We start from the raw sequence: 18818 nt of genomic DNA, 5'->3' as shown, positions 1-18818 counted from the left end.
ATATTCTTTACATCACTGAGGTTTTCCTCTTCCACAGCTTTGTAGACCGCTGACTACTTGACATTGTATGAAACTTACAAGGCATTTAAAATTTTAACAACACGTACACATCTATTTCTAGATTGTCAACTTAAGTTTAGATACAATAAGAGTGAGTCAATGTTAAGTGTGAATTCCATCTTAGAATAAGACCACGCTTGTCCTCTCCTGTTTGTCACACCCACCCTGGTGAGCTCATCACTTGAGACCATTCTGCTGTCGGTCCTTGGCATTCTTGCCAATCCAGATCACATGTGCAGTGTGCATGTGCTGTTACAGTCAGACACAGACGAGGTCTCTGACCCACCCCTGGGCTGTTTTCTCTAGTGATGATGGATTTGAGGCAGCCCACCTGTTTGAATTGCTGTGTGCTTCTGACACACAGTTTTGAATGGCCTCACTGTAGAATTAAGTTAACCTAACCTAACTTATCGCCACTAAAACCAGTGATGACATCGCCAGCATCTGTCAAACCAAGATCACGAGACAGGGAAACCTTTCCTCTGCCCATGAACGTAATTGTGAGGCCCTGCCCAGAAGTTTCTGTATGGCCCCAGTGGGAACCTGCACCCCTACAGCATTCATTTATTGGTTCCTGCTCTTCCTCTGGATGTGGGCGTAACATGGGAAACCCCTCTCCCCCTGACAGTTCTTCTAGCATCTGAAGATGGTCACATAATATGTCAACTGTGCCACTAAATGGCCTAAAACTGCTGTGAGACACTTGATCATGTGCTCAGCTGGAAGCTCCGTGTGGATTCCCTTTACTCAGCCCCGTTAGTGAGCTGTGTGGCCTGAGAGAATGCAGCCAGAGTTCCTCGGCAGGACACAGCTCCCTCTCTGCCCCTCGTCCTTCCTACATGGGCCGAGGCTTTTTCAGGTACCGATGTTGGCCTGGAGTTTACTTCCCTAGTAGTGATTATTCAGAAACAGTCCCCTCCCACCCGGGGTGGGGGCAGGTGTTCAGCCTAGTCACTAAGATGCTCGTCCTGTCCCATATCAGCCCTTGGCTTCCATTCCCTACGCCACCTCCTGACTTCAGCCTCCTGCCAGTGTGCACGCTGGGAGCCAGTAGTGATGCCTCCTACGTGAGGCCTGGATTCAATTCTGGCCTCCCAGCTTCAGCTGAACCCTGGCTGAGTGCAGGCCTCTGGGGAGTGAACAGAGGACAGGATCTCCTTCTTTCTCTGTCTCTGTCTCCCCCCACCACCCATGTCTTTATGCCTCTTAAATAAGTTAATTGAAAAGTTACAAAACATTTCCACCAAACACACCATGTGTTTCCACATTGTTGTGTATGTTGGTCCTTTAGCCAAGACACTATTTCTCTCCTTTGACCATTTTTCTTCAAGATCCCAGTAAAATATCGCTCTCTTCCCCAGGCATAGTCCCTTGCTCCTTGCCGCCTACTCCTTGGGCACTTGGTTTCTGCCCTCCTTCTTTCCACTCCATATTGTAAATTAAGTGTTAAGGTTTTTGAGGGCAGAGAACATGTCTTTTTATATTTTTGTATTCTTACTACTTAAACTCACAGAGTTGGCCCTCAACACATGACGGCTGAAGAATGAAAGCATTCTCAGGGAAAGCTGGGAAAGCCAGAAATTTTTGGAAGGCAACTAGTCTGATAGAAAAAATAGACAATAGAAGAGGAAGTTGCCAGGGATGCCGTTGGAAAATGTGTGGGACACCTCTCATGTCCTCAGACGATTCTGTAGCCAAGCAGAGAGTGCTGAATAAGTCCCATGGCCGTGGCAGTGTTAGGACATAGGGCCAGTTGGCACACAGCGTGTCTTTGACTTTGGATTTGGCTGTAGTTTTCAACTCATAGTTGATACAAGCTGCAAGCCCCAGAGATCTTCCTGTATCATTTAATAGTGCGGTCCAAATGTTCCATCTACAAGGCCCACTTTATAGCATACCGAACGTGAAAGCGTTTGTGCTGGACGAAGAAAATGCGTTACTGCCCAGGCTGGCCAGCAGCACTCTTTGTAACTGGAATTGGTTGTGATGGAAAATTGTTGGTTGAGGGGAGAAAGGGTTTTTCAGGAGTTTATTTTGTTTGTCCTTCTATTTGTCGTTAGATACTTTCCCATGACTTTAGCTTCACTTAGTTCCATGGTTTATTGTTGTTCCCAGCGATTTTGCTTTGTACATCACAGGAAGAGATTTATCAACAATCTTGGTCCTTTGTTGCGTATCTTAGCCAACGTGGTGTGTCAGTCACCAAGCCTCCAAGTTAGGTGACTTTCTTGTTCTTCAGAGAGGATGAGAAAAATTGGAAATGCCTTCTGCATGGGGAATTGATTAAGGTCAAAATTTTCCCACACTCGGAAGATGCTGATTTGGATTCACAGTCATGATATGAGTCAGACACAGCTGGGGACATGCCGTCCCCTTAGAGGGGGCTCTTCCCTGTGTGGGAAGGATGGCAGACTGACAGAGCAGAAGAGAGAAATGTTAGGTTTATTTTGGTGTTTAGGACTGCCTCCCCTCCCGCCGTGAAACACACCTTGGACTTTTGCATTCCTTTAGGCATAGCTGCCTGCGAGGGGCTCTTGTTTTTGTCTCTGCTGAGTTTATAAGATTAATGGTCTTTGGACAAAATAGATTCTAGCCTACAGATTCTCAGGGAGCCTTTTTCTCCTACGCACCCCTAAAGGCAGGGTTGAGTTACATTGAAGACTTGTGGAATAGTTTGCATGGTTGTTGTTCTAAAATGGGGAGAATCCGCTTGAGTGAGAATTGGCCAGCAATTATCCAGCACATTGCATTCTGTTTTCTCCACAGCTATTCACTGCCATACATTTCTGATCCAAAATACAAAGATGTCCAAAAATGTGGAACACATTGACCTGATCTTCCCACCAGGGAAATAGAATTACAGGAAAGATAGAATTATTAGAATGAAACTTTTGTGGGAAACTAAATATTTCTGGATTTATTGGGAAGATTAGTTTTCTACCTCTCTCAACAGCAATTTATCTTCATTATTTTAAAATTGAGGACTAACAAATGGATTTTCCAACAAATAAACTTTGCTATTCGAAAATTTTTTAAAGATTTATTTATTTATTTGAAAGGCAGAGTTACAGAGCCGGGGGGGGGGGGGCGGCGGAGATAAACAGAATCTTCCATCAGCTGGTTCACTCCCCAAATGGCTGCAACAGCCAGGACTGAGCCAGGCTGAAACCAGGAGATAGGAACTTCCTCTAGGTCTCCTACATGGGTTCAGGAGCCCAAGGACTTGAGCCATTTCCACTGCTTTCCTAGGCACATTAGCAGGGAGCTGGATTGGAAGTAGAGGGGCCAGGACTCAAACTGGCACCCATATGGGATGCCATTGCTACAGACAGTGACTTTAACCTGCTGAGCCACAGCACTGGCCTCAAAATTAAACATTTTTAAAATGATTGTTGAAAAGTGAGGTGGGTACAAGTATAGTATTGCAGATTAGGAGTAAGTTGAATGTGAGTTGTAGGTGTGTCATGTAGTGTGTTGATTACCAACTGATAGTAACTGGACTAGGCACGTTTGGGAGTTTCAGCAACTCTTAAGATATATTTAGGAGAGATCAAGAAAGAATGTGCTCAATTACTTTCAAATGGACATAATAACTAAAATCCGCCATGAAAATGTTTCCTGGCACTGCGAACTCAGTCTGAGTCTCCCACAGGGGTGGTCGGGGGGATCCAGCTCCGTGAGCCGTCACTGCTACCTCGCAGAGTGCACATTAGCAGGAAGCTGGAGTCAGCAGCAGAGCTGGAACTCAAACCCCGGCACTCCCAAGCGTGTCTTAACCACTATACCAACATGGTTTTAATACCACAATTATCTTTTAATTCCTCTTTTCTACAGACTTTTGAATTATTCTGATATAAAATAATTTTAATGATTACATTAATACACCATTTGAAGGCTGCTTTTCCTCCCAGAAGGACCAGGGGTATATTGCATGAAGAGCCTAATGTTTTGATGTAGTCCAACTTCTATAGGAACTACCTGAGTGATTTACCTCTGAGATTTAGTTTTTGAGTCTTTAAAGCATAAATTCATTACCTCATAGGTATTTTTGTGAGGATTTAACAAGACAGCATTAAACAGTATAATTCCTTGTACTCCCGATCAAAACTCAACAAGCAATATCTATTATGATCACATTGTGTGATGTATTTTACCATCTACCATGTCATATTTCTTATTAATAAAATGTTAAGGTAAACAATTTAGTTAGTGCTTAATTGAAAGAGCAAAGAATCTGGAATAAAGAGGTTTTTCGCTAACGAGTTTGGTCTTTAGGATCTCCAGAGACAATGATGTAATTAACTTTAAGAAAGCATTTTAAAGTAGCTACTGTGTGCAGGCAACTATGAGATACAGTAATGTGGAGGAGTGGATACCAAAATAGGGACTTTTGTAGTTATGTGTTATTTCATTGAGTTTATACCTTTGAAAATGTCAAAGTTATTCTTACTGAGAACATGTGAAATGTAAACTGTGCTCCTGAATCGTACAATTTGCCACTAGCCTCAGAAAGTTTTAAGTTTGTTAGCCAAATCATACTGCAGAAAATAATTGAAATAGTAGTGAGGAGACTGATTCATTCTTGTTTTTCTTACATATAAGAATTATTACATATTTCTTAGTTTGTTGGTTGGTTTTGGTTTTGGGTTCCCAATGGGTTGACTACAAAATTGTGAAGAGAAACAAAGACAATTTGGGGGACAATATGGTTGCTCTTGGGTGGGAGTTGGGGTAGATCATAGGAATCTTTTTCTTTTTTTCTTTTTTTTTTTGTCATGGAAGGAGAGGTTGAAGGAAGCAGTGCCCTCTTCCTTTTTTTTTTCTTTTTCTTTTTTTTTTTTTATATTTTTATTTTTTGACAGGCAGAGTGGACAGTGAGAGAGAGAGACAGAGAGAAAGGTATTCCTTTGCCGTTGGTTCACCCTCCAATGGCCGCCGCGGCCGGCGCGCTGTGGCCGGCGCACCGCGCTGATCTGATGGCAGGAGCCAGGAGCCAGGTGCTTTTCCTGGTCTCCCATGGGGTGCAGGGCCCAAGCACTTGGGCCATCCTCCACTGCACTCCCTAGCCACAGCAGAGGGCTGGCCTGGAAGAGGGGCAACCGGGATAGAATCCGGCGCCCCGACCGGGACTAGAACCTGGTGTGCCGGCGCCGCTAGGCGGAGGATTAGCCTAGTGAGCCGCGGCGCCGGCCAGCAGTGCCCTCTTCCACAGAGGTCAGCCTCTCCAAAGTGGGCCCAGGAGGGGCAGTGTTGAGAGGCGTCCACCAGTGACTTCTCTGAACAGTAGAGTGGAAATGACCAGTGCTGTGTGACACTCAGGTGGCGTTCTCAGGGTCCTGTCTCTTTCTGTGGTCTGAGAAAACAAGTACATCACGTGTAAAGTGAACAACTTTCATGTTGTAGTGTTACCACTCGGCTTAAATAAGATGTAACATGAACATGCTTTAAGATCAAAGTTCTATGCCTGTACAAATGAGCATGGTGAAGAAGTTCAAGGGAGGACCCCTACTTAACTCCAGACATTTGCCATTGGGGATACAGGCAGTGCTTTGCTAAGTTCATCTGAGGATCTTATATTTTGGGAGCAGCTGCTGGCATCTCTCTCTTTTTTTAAAGATTTTATTTATTTATTTGAGAGGTAGAGTTACAGACAGCGAGAGGGAGAGACAGAGAGAGGTCTTCCTTCCGTTGGTTCACTCCCCAGGTGGCTGCAATGGCTGGAGCTGTGCTGGTCTGAAGCCAGGAGCCAGGTTCTTCTTCTGGGTCTCCCATGCGGGTGCAGGGGCCCAAGCACTTGGGCCATCTTCCACTGCTTTCCCAAACCATAGCAGAGAGCTAGATTGGAAGAGGGGTAGCCGGGACTAGAACTGGCGCCCATATGGGATGCTGGCTCTGCAGGTAGAGGATTAACCTAGTACACCACGGCGCTGGCCCCCTGGCATATTTCTTTGTCCATTTCCTTTTTTCTTTCCCTCCTTCATTCCTTCCTTTTTTTTTTTTTTTTTGAGATGGAAACTAAATTAAAATGAAGTGAATTAACTTGACAAGATCTCAACAGTGAATGATTAGCAGAATTAGGAATTGTAGCCTAGAGCTCATCCTGCTCTAGCTTGTTCACGTTTAGTTCTTATGCAAGTGTCTTGTCACATCAGAGCTCTTTGGAGGGTCTCATCTCCCCGACCCCTGGTCCAGTGGTCTCATTTCTGCCCAGCTTCAGGTGAGCAGTGACTGCGCCACGTAGCCCTATTTCAGGCTCAGACACCAGAGCCAAGGTGAGCTGACCAGAGTTGTTGCTAGGAATTGGCTGGTGCCATGTGAATGGACTTGCTAAGCTGGCGGTCCTGGTGCCATTGTTTTGCAGAGACTGACTGAGAGTGAAGCAGATGCTGAGGAAAACATGGCTGTGAGATAGAACACAGCGTCCTACTGATCTCATGTGAGACCCTGGAGCCAGGTACCCTGAGGCCAGATGCAGCTCTGACTTCCTGCTCGCCTGTGTCAGCAGTCTCATTTCTGTGCTAATTTATTTGCAGCTGGAGTCTGCCACTTCCAGCAGAATGCCCATCTTCCCCCCCCCCCCCCACGCTCTGTCTTCTTTCATCTCTTTCCCTTTGCATGTTCCTCCCCATTCCTTTTTAGATGTTTTTAAAAACTTTCCATTCCCCTTACATTGACGTCTTTAATAAGAAACAACAGCAACTAGGATCAAATCGCATAGGGCCCTGACAACTAGGGTAAAAGTGTTGGACTGTGCCATTTTCAGCTTGATGCTTCTTTTTTTTTTTTTAATTTTTGAACAAAGCTGTACATTGGGTGGCTACTCTGGTAGAAGTGTGTAGTAAATGTTGAAGAATGAAAGGAGTATATGTGTGGAGAGCCATCTGAGTGTTGTCCAAATCTACGAGACAGAGTTCTTACCTCAAAATGGTAATGTGTCAGAGGAAGGCTGGAGGCACAGATACGAATATAATAATGTTTAAGAGAACATGGGTGGAAATTAACTGATTGAATGTAAGGGAAAAGTAGAGGTGAAGATAATTCTGATGTTACAGGGCTGACGCTGTGGCATAGCAGGTAAAGCCACCGCCTGCAGTGCTGGCATCCCATGTGGGCGCCGGTTCAAGTCCCAGCTGCTCTGCTTCTGATCCAGCTCTCTGCTATGGTCTGGGAAAGCAGTGGAAGATGGCCCTAGTGGTTGGATCCCTGCACCTGTGTGGGAGACCCAGAGGAAGCTCCTGGCTCTGGATTCGGTGCCATTTGGGGATTGAACCAGTGGATGGAGGACCTCTCTCCCTTTTCCTCTGCCTCTCTGTAACTCTGCCTTTCAAATAAATAAATAAATAAATATTTAGGGAAAAAAAAGATGATTCTGAGATTTTGAGTATGCATAGTTGAAAGGCTGATGGGACAAAAAATAGTGTCAATAGAGAAATGAAGTCTGCAGGGTATTTTAGGTTGAGTTTTGTCTTTTCTGATTTTGAGAAGGGAGATGAAGAAGCGGGTTTAGAATTCAAGAGATACCACTGCTGACAATGTCAGTCAGACATCACCACAGTCAAAGTGATCGTTGATGTTGTGGGCAGAACTGAGTCAAGAGATGCAACCAAGATGAGGACAGATGCGTACGATTTTAGCTGAAACAGGCACAGAAGGAGCAGGAGAAAGTGGAATGAAAAAGTAGGAGAGAGGTGCCAAGTTTCACAAAGTAGGGAGAAATCTAACAATTGTACTGCTAAACTGAAGGAGATTTAAATGTCAGGGCAGAAAAATGGGAAGTCTGAACTATTACAGCAACAGAAGAGAATGCTATATAGGAATACCCCATCCACTGTCTACGGACGCTTTTGAAAGTCTTCATAGGCCGGCGCCGCAGCTCACTAGGCTTGTCTTCCACCTGTGGCGCCGGCACACCGGGTTCTAGTCCCAGTCGGGGCACCGGATTCTGTCCCGGTTGCTCCTCTTCCAGGCCAGCTCTCTGCTGTAGCCAGGGAGGGCAGTGGAGGATGGCCCAAGTGCTTGGGCCCTGCACCCGCATGGGAGACCAGGAGAAGCACCTGGCTCCTGGCTTCAGATCAGCGCGGTGCGCCAGCCTTCATAAAGTCTTCATAAACAAGCTTGACTGACTGTTCGTCCAGTTGTTTTTTTTTTTTTTTTTTTTTGACAGGCAGAGTGGATAGTGAGAGAGAGAGACAGAGAGAAAGGTCTTCCTTTTTGCCGTTGGTTCACCCTCCAATGGCCACCACTGCTGGCGCACTGCGGCCGGCGCACTGCGCTGATCCGAAGGCAGGATCCAGGTACTTATCCTGGTCTCCCATGCAGGTGCAGGGCCCAAGCACTTGGGCCATCCTCCACTGCACTCCCGGGCCACAGCAGAGAGCTGGCCTGGAAGGGGGACGACCAGGACAGAGTCCGGCGCCCCGACCGGGACTAGAACCCGGTGTGCCGGCGCCGCTAGTTGGAGGATAAGCCTGTTGGGCCACGGCGCCAGCCTCGTCCAGTTTTTGTTGCTAGTGACTCAATGTCAGGCTGGGGCGTTTAAGGAAAAGAGTTTCATTTGGAGTAGAGTTCTGGAGACTCGGGTCCAGGACTGAGTGCCCATGGGTCCGACCTCTGATGGTGTTCTTGCACAAGAGCTCAAAGAGGGGAAGGGCGGAGGGGAGCGTCCTGCGCCCCTGCTTGTTAAGTGCTGCGTATGCCAAGTACTGTTCTCAGGGCTTTATTGGACTCAGGCTGACTGCAGCCCCATGGAGTTAGCACGGTGCCTGCGCCCACCGTGCAGAAGAGGAAACTGAAAAGCAGCACCAGTTGCTTGCTGTGACTACCACTACACAGCGTGGACACAGGATTTGCTTGCAGGTGTTCTGACTGCTGAGTGTGCGTGCCTAACCTTCACTCTGTTCAGCCTCTTAATTACATTATATGGGTAATGATAGCAACATATTCCATTTTTATTATGGAATCTGAATGTAAAAGTCTATTCCCAAGCCTTCTTTTGTACCATGACCTGAAGCTATTTTTTAAAACTAGTGTTTTAGAAATCTAAACCAGAATCTCAACTTCTATATCATTTCACAACTCTTTTGCAATTTTTTTAAGATTTATTTTATTTATTTGAAAGAGTTACAGAGAGGGGTAGAGACAGAGAGAGAGGTCTTCCATCTGCTGGTTCACTCTCCAAATGGACACATGGCCAGAGATGTGCTGATCCGAAACCAGGAGCCAGGAGCTTCTTCCTGGTCTCCCACACGGGTGCAGGAGCCCAAGGACTTGGGCCATCTTCTCCTTCTTTCCCAGGCCATATCAGAGAGCTGGATCATAAGAGAAGCAGCTGGGACTAGAAGCGGCGCCCATATGGGATTTTGGCACTTCAGGCCAGGGCGTTAACCCACTGCACCATTGTGCTGGCCCCTGCAATTATTTTTTTTAAAGATTTATTTATTTATTTGAAAGGCAGAGTTACACAGAGAGAAGGGGAGACACAGAGAGAGGTCTTCCATCCGCTGGTTCACTCCCCAGATGGCTGCAACAGCTGGGGCTGCACTCATCCGAAGCCAGGAGCCAGGAGCTTCTTCCAGGTATCCCATGTTGGTGCAGGAGCCCATGGCCTTGGGCCATCCTCTACTGCCTTCCCAGGCCATAGCAGAGAGCTGGATCGAAAGTGGAGCAGTCAGGACTCAAACCGGCACCTATATGGGATGCCGGCACTGCAGTTGGCAGCTGTACCTGGCACGCCACAGCGCTGGCCCCTGCAATTATTTTTACCTGGACCCTGATTCCCAGTCTTGATGCACACTCGCTCTTGCTGTTTGCGGGCACACACTGCTTTACTAGGCATGGATGCCCCCTGCAGTGCAGCGGGGGTAGACGTGGCCACGATGCCAGGAAGAGCGATGCGGCCTGTTTTAGACTGCGTTGAGGTTGCATCAGGGAACGGAAGCAGCCACTCATCACCTGTGACCATGACGCTCACTTCTCGGCTGCAAAGGCCAGTCTCAAGAGATGTCTGTAAATGAGAAAATTCAGAATGCCCACAGTTGAAGCAAATACCAAATACCTTTTTACTGTTATTTGGTGTCATTCTCAGTAAAAATATTAAAGGATATTAAACATTTTATGATGAGCATCAGGATTGAAATTTTATTAGCAAGAGCTATTAAGTCCCAGCAAACAACTTTTTCCTAAGACAATTACCATCAGCAAATGGAGAAAATGTCTTTTGGGAGGTGAAGTTAGCACAGCTGTTTTTTTGAGAATGAAATCATGCCATATGGAATTGATCCCTGTGACAGGTACTCTCACCACAAAAGCAAAACAAAACAAAACTAGTTTTGAAGCCTACAAAACGAGGGAGTAAGTGTACCAAAATTTACATCCTGAGTCTGTACATGGTCTTGAAAGAGCAGCTGAGGCAGCAGTGGGTGTGCTACTGTGTTGACAGGTAACTATTGTTAATAGTTAAACATACATGTTGAGGAAGAGAGGACCAGAAACAGGATGGACTCTATGTAGAGTGTAACAGGATTTAAAGATTCACATCTAGTTGATTGGATTCTGTTAGGTCAGTGTCTTAAATTAGTTTTAAGCCATGCTCTGGGCCACAATAACTCAAACTTTTAGCTACCCATCCCATTTGTAGATGTTCTGCCTCAAATGCTGACAGTAGGCTTATACTCATTAATTGTAAAGGTATTATGTCCCCAAACTTCATATGTTGAAGTGCTAAACCCCAGCACCTCAGAACGAGACTGCATTTGGAAATGGGGTCTCTTTAATAAGGTGACAAAATTAAAGTAAAACATTAAAGTGGGCCTCCATCTGGTATGACTGACAGTGCCCTTCTTAGAGATCAGGACAGACAGGCACAGGGGGATGACCGTGTGTGGACACAGGACGAAGCCAGTGTCTTCAAACCATGGAGAGTGGCCTACGAGTGGTTGTGGGGGAAAGGGTGGAAAAGGAAGGAGACCAAGGACAGGAAAGGCGGTTTCCCGGCAGGCACTAGTGATAAAAACCAAAAATCTCTGTCAAGAGTATCACAGAGGTTATCAGTGGGATTGTGCGACAGGAGGCTGTCCAGTGCTGGGTGAACCCAGCGCACTTCTCCCGCTATCACAGACAGTGACCATCTACTTCTTCCTATTTGTTAGCGACTTCATCATCTTAATTGCTTTGCAGAAGGCTTTTGCGGGTGTTGTTAGAGATCATGGGTGATCTCTGGACTGGTGATTGCAGTAGACCAAGGCTTCAATCAAGAGCATTAGTAGTAATAACTAGTATTCACTGAAGGGTCATCGTTAGCAGCAGTAGCAGAATTAAATAGGCAGAGACACAGAGACAGGGAGTTCCCATCTGCTGATTTACACCCCAGATGCCTACAATGGCCAGAGCTGGACCAGACTGAAGCCAGAAGCTTGGAACTCAGTCTTAGTCTTCCGGGTGAATGGCAGGGACCCAAATACTTGAGCCATCGCCTGTTGCCTCCTGGGGCTGCATTGGCCGAAGATGGAGTCCAGAGCTGGAGTGGGGACTGGAACCCAGGCACTCTGATGTGGGTCAAAGGAGTCTCCTTTCTGACTCTGCTGTTTGGGGCAGGTCAGCTCGAGCGTGTCCCGAATTGCACATCCCTTCCCTCTCTTATTCCCAGTCTTCTATTTAACAGCGATCACTTTTCGGGCACAGGAGTCTTAACTGGTTTCTTAACCACAGGCCAAGAGCCACCCCATAAGGGCTGTTTTGTGCTCTGAGTTCTGTTCCAGACACTACGTGTATGAAGGCATTTAAACTTTACAATAGTCATTCAGGTTGGAAGTGGATTATTTCCACTTTGTGGATGAGGAAACTGAGATGTAGCTTAGGCCACTTGCTCTGGAGGTCACACATTTAGTAAGTGACTGACTTAAGACTCCAACTTTGGCCAGCGCTGCAGCTCACTAGGCTAATCCTCTGCCTGCGGCGCTGGCACATCGGGTTCTAGTCCCGGTCGGGGCACCGGATTCTGTCCCGGTTGCCCCTCTTCCAGGCCAGCTCTCTGCTGTGGCCAGGGAGTGCAGTGGAGGATGACCCGAGTGCTTGGGCCCTGCACCCCATGGGAAACCAGGAGAAGCACCTGGCTCCTGCCTTCAGATCAGTGCGGTGCGGTGGCTGCGGCAGCCATTGGAGGGGGAACCAACGGCAAAGGAAGACCTTTCTCTCTGTCTCTCTCTCTGACTGTCCACTCTGCCTGCCAAAAAATAAAAATAAAAATTAAAATAAAAAAAAAAAAGACTCCAACTTTGCCTCTGCCTGCAGAGTCCATACCGTTAGCCATTATACTGCACCCCTCTTCCTCAAGGAGGAGGTGAACTTAAAACTGAAGTCTAAATTTCACCTGTTTGGATGCAAAGATTAATTATTAAAATTGAGCTGCAGGATACATAAACTATTGTGAAATAAAATAAAAATATGATGCAGTTATGACAGGAACTCCTCGTGGTATAGATCTGTGTGGTTTTGGTTTATAAAGTGTTTATCCAGTGGTATTCCATGTCTGATGACGGAGGTCATAGCCTCACTGTAGAGGTATAGGAGAACTGGGAGAGCAGAGTAGGGTGAGGTCGTGAAGGTCTTTGAATGACCTTGAAGGACCGCGTGCAAGGGAGGGCGAGCACAGCGAGGAGTGCAGGAGGGCCTGGTGAGGATGTCCAGGGCGAGGGTGTCGTTGGGACAACTCAGAGGCTACAACCAGGGGCTCTGATAACCAAAGAAGGGCTGGACAGACGTGGGGACAGGGGACCCTGAGGGAAGTGAAAAGGTAGAGAGGCAGACAGACTTTGAGATAAGAGCGGGACCGCATGTTATAGGAAACCCCCAAGGCTGGCTGGAAGAAATGCCATGGAGCCTCCGAAACCCAGCCCTCATGCCCAGTGTGCAGCAGGCTGACCACTGGCAGTGGGGCAGTGATGGGACGTCGGCATTTACTGCAAAGCACAGAGCAGGGAGCCTGGCAGGTGTCACTCCACTCCCAGGCTCCTAAAGGGGGCGGGGCAAAGGTTTTTATAGATTGAGCCAGGGTTGAGAGGCACATGTTCAGCTCATGTCCTGGTCCCTGATTGGTCAGTGGTACTTGTGGCCCTCCTTTGATTTGTTGGCGATATTGTGTTCTTTTGAGAATGTTAATGACAGCAAAGTGGGCTCCAGGTGGTCAAGTGGCAGTGACTTCTTGCCTGCAGCCTTGGGTTCCTGGTAAAGAAACCCCTTAAGACAAGACCAACATCAAGATGCCATCCACGAGAGAGAAACTCCCCACCTACTGGATCTCCTCTCTGAAACTGTGTGGCAAAATCCTTAGAATCTTTTTTTTAAGTTTTATTTATTTATTTATTTGAAAGGCAGAGTTACAGAGAGTAGAAGCAGAGAAAGAGAGAGAGAAAGAGAGAGAGAGAAAGAGAGAGAGAGCTCTTCTGTCTGCTGGTTCACTCCCCAATGGCCACAGCAACTGGAGCTGGGCTGATCCGAAGCCAGGATCCAGCAGCTTCTTCTGAGTCTCCCATGTGGGTGCAGGGGCCCAAGGACTTGGCCATCTTCTACTGCTTTCCCAGGCCACAGCAGAGAGCGGGATCGGAAGTGGAGCATCTGGGACTCGAACTGGTGCCCATATAGAATATGCCAGCACTTCAAGCAGTGGCTTTACCCACTATGCCACAGTGCTGGCCCCCTTAGAATCTTAATGTTAGCTTTTTTTTGGCTTATATATATCCTTTGTAGAATATTCATATTACCTCATAATTAAATGTAGTAATTTGCCAACATTAATTTGGAACTAAAGATGTTCTAAGACCTCTTAAGAGGATGGGGCCAGGGGCCAGCATCCCATGCGGGCACCAGTTTATGTCCCAGCTGCTCCACTTCCAATCCAGCTCCCTACTAATGGCCTGGGAAGGCAGCAGAAGCTAGACCCCTGCCGCCCACATGGGAGACCTGGAGTGGAGTTCCAGGCGCCTGGCCCAGCACTGGTTGTTGAGACCATTTGGGGATGGAAGATCTCTCCCAATGTCTATCAGCCTCTCTCTCTCTCTCTCTCTCTCTCTCTCTCTCTCTCTCTCCCTCCCCTCGCTCCCCTCTCTCTCCCCTCTCTCTCCTCTCTCTCCTCTTTCTCTCTCACCATAACTCTGTCTTTCAAATAAATAAAAGCAATAGGTCTTTTTAAAAAACCAAGCTACTAGCGGAACTGCACATGTAATTTAAAATACTAGCACCATCTGCTAAATGGTCCTTTTCTTTTTCTTTGAAGAGTGGTGAGGAGGAGCATTTTATCCATTCCACCATGTTAAGTACTCATGGACCCAAGCATTACTACAAAACGTGTGTGTGTGTGTGTGTGCGTGTGTGTCATAAAGGGAAAATTTGTGTACAGTGATTCAAAGAATATAGAGTTCATGTTGTTCTAGAACAGAGTTTTTCTTTATTGCTTGATGCCGTGGGCACCCGTTGGTTTTGCATCAGGGTGCACGCTTGGTTCTTTCTAAGGAATCTGTTTCCATCCTTCAACGGCTTCATGTCGTGTTTCCTCACCTGGCCACGTAGGACTGTGTGTGGTCTTCGGGTTCTCTCTTCCCATCCCTCCTTCACAGCTGCCTGCCTTCCAGTGCGCCCATCCTGAATGTGACCCTGGCTGCGCTCAGGTCTTAACCGCTCGGGTGCCTGAGGGCAACTTGAGACTCCACAGGTCCTGAGAGACTTTGTGTGAGAGCTTCCCGTGGAAAACGTGGAGGATGGCAACGCATCATTTCATTAGGGCTCAAACCCATGGCAAGGCTCCACGCCTGCTCTGTCTCCTTTAAGGCTGGAACTCTGAGGTCAGACAGCTGTCACAGGGATACAGATGAACACCTGTTTCAGCTCAAAGACAAGCAGACAAGTTTTTTTTTTTTTTTCTGGCAAAAACTAAATCTACTTGACCTCATTTGAAACTGGGAACTTTAGTCACTGTTCCCTTTCTAAGGGCAGACATTTTCTAAAAACTTTTAAAAACCAGAAGCTTCAACATTTTGAGAAAAATATACTTAAAGCATATACATTATGTTTCAGAAATCTTGACCTTTTCAATGATTTAAATTTAGAATTAAAATTCAGGTGTTAGCTTAAAAATCTGTGGTGTATAAGGAGTTTGCAGAAAGCCTTCTGGGGGGTGTTTCAAGCCTGCTGCTGTAGGATCCCTCCTTTTCCTAGGGCAGTGGGCAACAGGAGTGGCCCATGGCACCAGTGCCAAGCTGGGAAGTGCCACAGTTTGAATGACTGTCCCCTAACCCAAGGGTTTGGGCCTCAAAGTCTCACATCAATGGTTGGGGATGGGAGTCTACTACACTTCAGCTGTTTGCATGTGAGGCATTAGGGCTGATTGCCCTGGGTTGGATTGGGTCATGAGGTGGAGGACATGCTTGAATCCTGCTGGCTTCAGGAGAGACCTATGGACAGGGCAGACTCAAGGCCTCTGCTCATGCCCTGTGTCCCCAGCAGGGGGCACAGAACCAGCCTGGGTCTGCATCTCAGTGCTGATATTGGGGAGTGTCAGCCAAGACTGGCTCTGGCTTGCAACTCCAATGGTTTTTTCCTTTGCCCGTAGTTCTGGAAAAGTCTCTCTCGCGTGCGCGCTTTCTCTCTCTCTCTCTCTCTCTTTCTCTCTTTCTCTCTCTCTCTCACTATCCTATTTAGCATCCTAATCATTTACATCTATGTAACCATAGCAGTACATTTGAGTAGTTAGATTTACCAGTATACATTATGTATAATATGTAGCTCACATATTCTTTTTTAAAAGATGTATTTATTTATTTGAAAGGCAGAGTGACAGAGGGAGAGGGAGAAAGATATTTCATGTGCTGGTTCATTCTCCAAATGGCCACAGCAGCTGGGCCAGGCTAAAGCCAGGAGCGTGGAACTCCATCAGGTGCAGGGACCAAGCACTCGGGCCATCTTCTGCCGCTTTTCCAGGTACATCAGCAGGGAGCTGGAAAGTGGAACAGCCAAACCAGTGCTCTGTCTTGGGATGCCAGTTTGCATCTTCACCCACTGCACCACGCCAGCTCAGGCTCTGAGGCTGGCTGTCAACCACAGTGAGCTTCTCTTACATGTGGCTGAGAACCCTGGTGGACATTTTAAAGGTGAGGGTTGGTGCTTCCTTCTGTTTGTGTCCTTCTTGGCCCCCAGGAGAATGCCATGCATGAGGCAAATGCTGCAGTTTGTTGCAGGAACGTGAGGTGCTGCACAATGCAGTGTTGGTACAGGAAAATGACTTACAGGGGAGACACTCCCCAACGTCAGCACTGAGATGCAGACCCGGGACGCTGGTTATAACCCATTGAGGGGTCCTGAAATCAAGATACTTGGCTGCTGCTAACACTTTTTAAAAACTGAAATAGATTCAGTTATAACAGAAAACAATGGAAAGGAGAGCTATCACAGGTGGGACAAGCAAGTATTATTTTACAAAATGTTTGTTTTGATTGTGTTTTTTTTGGGGTGTGTGTGTGTGTATGCTATGTTGGGTTGGATTTTACTGTAGGCCCAAACCCTGGCTAATGGTCAGGAGCCACATCTCCTGGCAGAAGAGCAGAGGTGGGAAGGGGAGGCAGGGTCTGAACCTCTGTGGTTGCTTGCACGGTAAAACGTAAGGCAGGGAACCAAGATGGCGGCCAAGTGAGCGGCTCTGGCGACCACCTCCTGGCAGAGACACCCCGCGAGCAGCTCTACACCTCCAAGTTGCCTTCACAGGCTCTGTGGAGGCCAGGTGCGAGGCCGCTGTGCCGCGTCTTGTAATCATGACGACGTCACGTCAGAGAGCTGCCGCCTGCAGCACCACTCTCCCAGCCCAAGCAGCCTGCATGGAGAGCTTTCCGCTGGGGAGAGGGCAAACGAAATGAAGCCTGGGCCCAGGCCCTCTGTGAAAAATCCCGTCAGGCTGTGTCCCCTGATGGAATTGTGTGTGTGTGTGTGTGTGTGTGTGTGGTATGTTGGGTTGGATTTTTCTGTGGGCACAAATCACGGCTAATGGTCAGGAGCCACATCTCCTGGCAGAACAGCAGAGGTGGGATGGGGAGGTAGGGTCTGAACCTCGTGGTTGCCAGACTCTTACCTGTGGAGTGAGTGGAACCTCCGTGGCCAGGTGGCCTCTTCTAGCCCTCCCCCAACCACCAGCAGGAAAGCTGAGCTCCAGCCGAGGCCAGGAGAGGGAGCTTAGAGCCTGGCCTACTACTGCACAGAGACTGGCACCGGGGAAAGCCCAAAGGCTTCTACTGCCCAGCCAGTGGCCACTGACGGAGCCTCTAGACTTTCCTGCACTCCAGGGGTTGGACTCATTTGTCACATGTTGCCGCCAGCCACTGGTAGGCTCTGTGGACACCCCTGAACATTGTAGGGATCTGTGACTGTGGGACCCAAGTGTGACCAGCCTGGGGCCTGTCTGGGTGGCCAGAGGGCTGTCTTTATTACTCTCCTACTATGGGGAAGACAGCAAGGGGCCAGAGGACACTGTCTTGGGCTTTAGTACTGGGCAGACAAAGCCCAGCAATGGGCAGATTCGAACAGTTCCGTCCTGAGGTCAGTGCCTGTGGACTTGCCCTAGTCCCAGGTGGAGACCTGTGCCCTGGTGAGACAGGCTTGTGACAGGTATCACCACCAGCCTCTTGTAGGCCTAGTGTACACCCCCCAGATTACAAGGACCTGGTGACTATGAGACCCAGGTATGACCCCAGAGCCTGTCTGAGTAGCTAAGAGGCTGCTTCTATCACTGTTTCTACACCTTGGGCAGACAGCAAGGGCTCACAGAACTGTTCTGGGACTCAGTGCCAGGCTGATGAAACCCAGCATTGAGCAGATCCCCGTGGTCACTGTCCTCAAGTCACTGCCTACAGAGGGAGTCTCTGGACCTGCTTCAGTGGCCAGCAGAGTTTTGGGGTCCTAGATGAGCAGTCTTATATGCCAGCCAACATCACCAGGGGGCAGATTAACAAGGGGAGCTTTGGTTCCACTCTGAGGCTGTAGTCAAGAATTCTGGATGTGATCTAGCATCGTGGCATTTGTGGACACAGGACAGGCAGCCTGAGCCTACCACGGGCCCAGGAAGAGTTTTATAGTGATGAACCACCCCTTGTAGGCACTTCCCCAGTCCATACTGGTCACATCAGCTACAGATGTGTGTCACATTTGAGTTTGGGGAGTATTCTAAGGCTGAATCTGTGAAGATGTATCAACAGTGACTTGGGGTGCTGAATAGCACTGAAATAGCAGAAATACTCATGGGCTCCAAGCAAATAAATAGAATTTCTAGGATAGCAACAAGCGGAGTTGGATTACTATAACTGATCCTTCAATGCACAGAGGATGATGTACACCAGCTCGCCTGAAGAACTTTCAGGGAACCGTGTCTTTCCCTAAGAGCAAAATAAGAGGCCAGAAGCCAATCATCTAGAAACTGAAATTTCCAAATACTTGGCTGCGAGTTTCAGAATAGCTGTTTTAAGGAAACTCAATGAAAGTCAGGAGAACACAGAGAATTGATTCAGTATTCTAACAGAGATTTGATAGATAGATGGAAGTAATTCAACAAAATCAAGCAGAAATCCTTTAACTGAAAAGTAGATTAAGTGAAATAGGAAATACAATAGAAGGCATCACTAGCAGAATAGATCAAACAGAAGAAAGTGAGTGAACTTGAAGATGGGCTACTTGGAAACACAGCTGGAGGAGAACTTGAGATGGGCTACTTGGAAACACACAGTTGG

The sequence above is a fragment of the Oryctolagus cuniculus genome, chromosome 6 (assembly GCF_051225735.1).
Source record: "Oryctolagus cuniculus isolate XC-2025 breed Fujian yellow rabbit chromosome 6, ASM5122573v1, whole genome shotgun sequence".
Classification (NCBI taxonomy): domain Eukaryota; kingdom Metazoa; phylum Chordata; class Mammalia; order Lagomorpha; family Leporidae; genus Oryctolagus; species Oryctolagus cuniculus.
Note: the sequence above shows the minus strand (reverse complement) of the source record.